We start from the raw sequence: 3709 nt of genomic DNA, 5'->3' as shown, positions 1-3709 counted from the left end.
GAGTGTTGCAGTTCGTCTCTTCCAACAAAAGATGGCACTGCTCAATTTTCTTCAAAACTAATCTCCATTCATTGAAATTAAATGCTCCTAAAAAAGTTCCCTTGTCTTTGTCTAGAATCTGCACACTTAGATCAGTATTTGTTATTACCAACCACGTAATAATGTGGCTTCAGATATTTCTAAAAATATCTATGTTTCCACAAGAAGTCCCAAGTGGAAAAAACCCTAAGTGCCAATAATTCACAAATTACTCTTGCCACTTGTTGAGGTTCAATTTGGAGTCAATAATTATTTTATGGATGCAGTTTTTCTACAAATAGGAAATGAAAGGAAAATAGTTTCCAAGATTGTCTCAGATCTATTTTTTTTTTTCTAGGCAACACACATTAACCATTTCGATATTAATTTAAATGCCTTTTGGTAAAGGGATATCTTTTCCTCACAAGTTTCTGTTTGCATTATGGCTGTACACAAAAGCAGAGATTTTACTTCAAATTTGAACTTCTCCAATGCCTTGTGTAACATTAGACAGCTCTATACTTCCGAGCTTTGCTAGATTTAGGTACAGCAAGAATCCAATGATTATCATAAATTAAAAATTAGGGAGGCAATAAGAAGAATATGGAATTTATTATTATGTTCTTTATTATTTATAAGAACACATGGAATTTTTTAGTGTAAAAGACAGGATAGTCCCCACAGACAAATTTGCAACAGGTCTGTCATATCTGTTAACACGACTAAAATGTAAAAAACAAAAGCCAAACCCAAAACACTACTGTAATAATAATATACAAATGTCAGAAAGTAATTTACTTAATTCGGGGAATAAAACTTGAAATATCTCAGCATAAGGTAAAAATCCACAAAATCATGGATGTTTTTTCCCTTGTGTTATTTTAATGCAATCTGAAGTGTCAAATATACAAAGATAAATTTCCCACAGTACCCAGAGTGCTCTGTGTTAAATGGCACCAAAGAGGTTCTGAAGGTTTTGGATAAAGGGTAAAATTTACTTCCTGACTTTGTTTTGGTTTTAGTCAGTTGTGGGGAAATTTCTGTGTTTCAGGAGTGGCATTTCACATAGTTTTTTCCATTTTCTTTTTGGGTTTATTTCCTAAAAATACTGTGATGCTGTGCTTTGAGTAACACTCTGCATGCTCTTTTTCAATCCTTTCTATGCTTCCCTCAAGGGGGAACAAAAAGCCAAGGATTCCCTCAAAAATGAGGATACATTATTATTATTATTATTATTATTATTATTATTATTATTATTATTATTATTATTATTATTATTATTGTTGTTGTTGTTGTTGTTGTTATTGTTATTATTGTTATTATCATTATTATTATTATTATTGTTGTTGTTGTTATTACTACTACTACTACTATTACTATTATTACCTTTTAGAAATAAAATTACTAAGTGATAGATGCTATATTTCCTAAGAAGCTTCTTCAACATGACAAAATATTTTTGCTTTTTTTTTTTTTTTTAGAAAGAAAGGGTCAGATGTTGTTCCAGCTACAACAAATTATTCAGAGTACAGAAAACCCCCCAAAAATAAATGCCCCCCAGTTCTGGTGGGCATCCCTTTGAATGGGATCAGCAACAATAGCTGGGAAACTTAAATTAAAAAAAAAAAAAATAAAAAAGAAACATGACCAAATTGTAATCTGTAATTCAAACAAGATTGTGGAAATTTATGATAATGGCTTCATAGCAATTCAAACAATGAAACAATTCAATTTCAGAAGGGCAACAATGAATTTTTTATTGGCAGAGGAGTCCCTAGTTCTTGTATGTAGCTCACTAGGTCAGCCTTAGCAGCAAATAGGACAATGATGCATTGATAAAAACTCATCATTATCCTCATTGGGTGGAAAGAAAATGGTGTTTTTACAGGTCTAGGCCCATTTTCACAGCAAGAAATCACCTTACCTCATTAAAAATACATTAGCACTTTGTTTATCTGCTCAGGAAGAAGGGCTTTAATGAGATTCATCTTAAATTACTGTTTTGAGAGAAACAGCACATTAGATAGTACACACATATTTCAGCATATATGCAGTAAATTAAAAAAAACCCTTCAACCAAAGGGGAAAAAAACCACATAATACACTAAAAATTAAGAGGCAGAAATCACTACCTTGGGGCTTTTATTCCCCATTGTGCATGTAGAATTTGTTCTAATATGCCACTCTTGGAGCTGGGAGTTTCCCCACATATACACACTTCAATAAATTTGGCTTTTTTTGCCCCACATCTCTTGTTTGCTCAGTGAATTCCACAATAACTCTGTGCCAGCCCTGTCTCTGAGCTCTTTGCCCTTCCTGTGCTCTGCCTGCATCACTGCAGGGCTCTCTCTCTTCAAACACTCACGTCATGGCTGTGTTTATTAGAGCTGGAAATGAAAAGTGTAACTTCTCCCAAGGGATGCTGCAAGAAAAAGTCATCCCAAGGAATTGGACTTTTTGCTCATGGAGAACTCTGCTGACTCCTGCCACAACCCCAGCTGTCAACAAGTGACCAAGCAGGGGCTCAACTCAGAAATTCCTACAGCTTTATCACATCTGGGTTACTGAAAACATTCAATCTACTGCTGATGTGCTTTTGGAAGGAAAAGCAAAGTGATCAAAAGTAACAGGAGAGAGAATGAGGAAGATATGGAATGTGATGGTCAAGGTGAATGCAAAGCTTTAACAGAAGGTCAGTCCTGTGTTGAGTGTGGATGGTAATAAACTGAATTGCAAACTTTGCCACAGTGGCTTAAAAATGCATCTGGTTCTTTCTAGGAGGGATGTGATTCTCCTGGCATGCTGCTCCTTCATGGCTCTGCATCAGCAAGTGAAATTCAGCAATTTTAGGAGGTGGGTGGCTTGCAGATGTGTTCTCACAACTCAGGTTCTTTCACAAGTAGCATCACAGCAATATGCAGTTAAAGTCAAAATTTCAAGTAAGTCTTTTTTCTTTAATAAGCTAATTTAGATGTACTGAAAATAAAAAACAACAGTTAAATTTTTATTCATAAAGCGAACATTTTAAAAACAATGTGGAGATCACAAAGGTATTCCAGGCAAAGGTTGTTTTAATGTTATATATTCCAGAAAAATAACAAATTGTGGAAATCTTTGAGACCACCTTAATTTCAAAATATCCCATCATCAATGAAGCTACCTCACCGTATAGCTAAAAATATCATTCTGTGTTCCTTGGGATGTCAGCCAGATCCATATGGTGAGAGGCAAAGCACAATAAAATGTAATAGAAAGCAGATTGGAGTATGGTATGTATAGCATAGTATGTATAGTATGATGTTTGCAGCCAAATTCCTGAGCAAACCTGGGATCTCTTACCTTCAGCTTCAGTCCTGTGCTGTGGGGCTGTCTGCAGACCCTAGTGTAGGTAATTAGAGATGTTGAGTAAGTGGTAGAAACTCTCATTTGGGCAGTTTGATTGCTGCTGTTTGTCACAAGATTCACAACTCTGTTCAGCAGAAATTAGACTGAACACGAGCTGTACCTTCCATGATGCCAAAATAGCATCAGAATAGGAAAAAAAGGAATTATTCTTAAGAAACACTGAGCACAGTGTTCTTCCAATAAACCCTTCTGCTCTGAGAAAGATCATGGCAAATATTTGTTAAATTATCACAGGAAAAGTCATTTTAATTCTTATCCCATCTACTACTGCTCCTTAAGTTCAGGA

Source organism: Zonotrichia leucophrys, chromosome 5 (genome assembly GCF_028769735.1).
Source record: "Zonotrichia leucophrys gambelii isolate GWCS_2022_RI chromosome 5, RI_Zleu_2.0, whole genome shotgun sequence".
NCBI lineage: Eukaryota > Metazoa > Chordata > Aves > Passeriformes > Passerellidae > Zonotrichia > Zonotrichia leucophrys.
The sequence above is the reverse complement of the archived record's forward strand: the minus strand, read 5'-3'. Positions refer to the sequence as shown.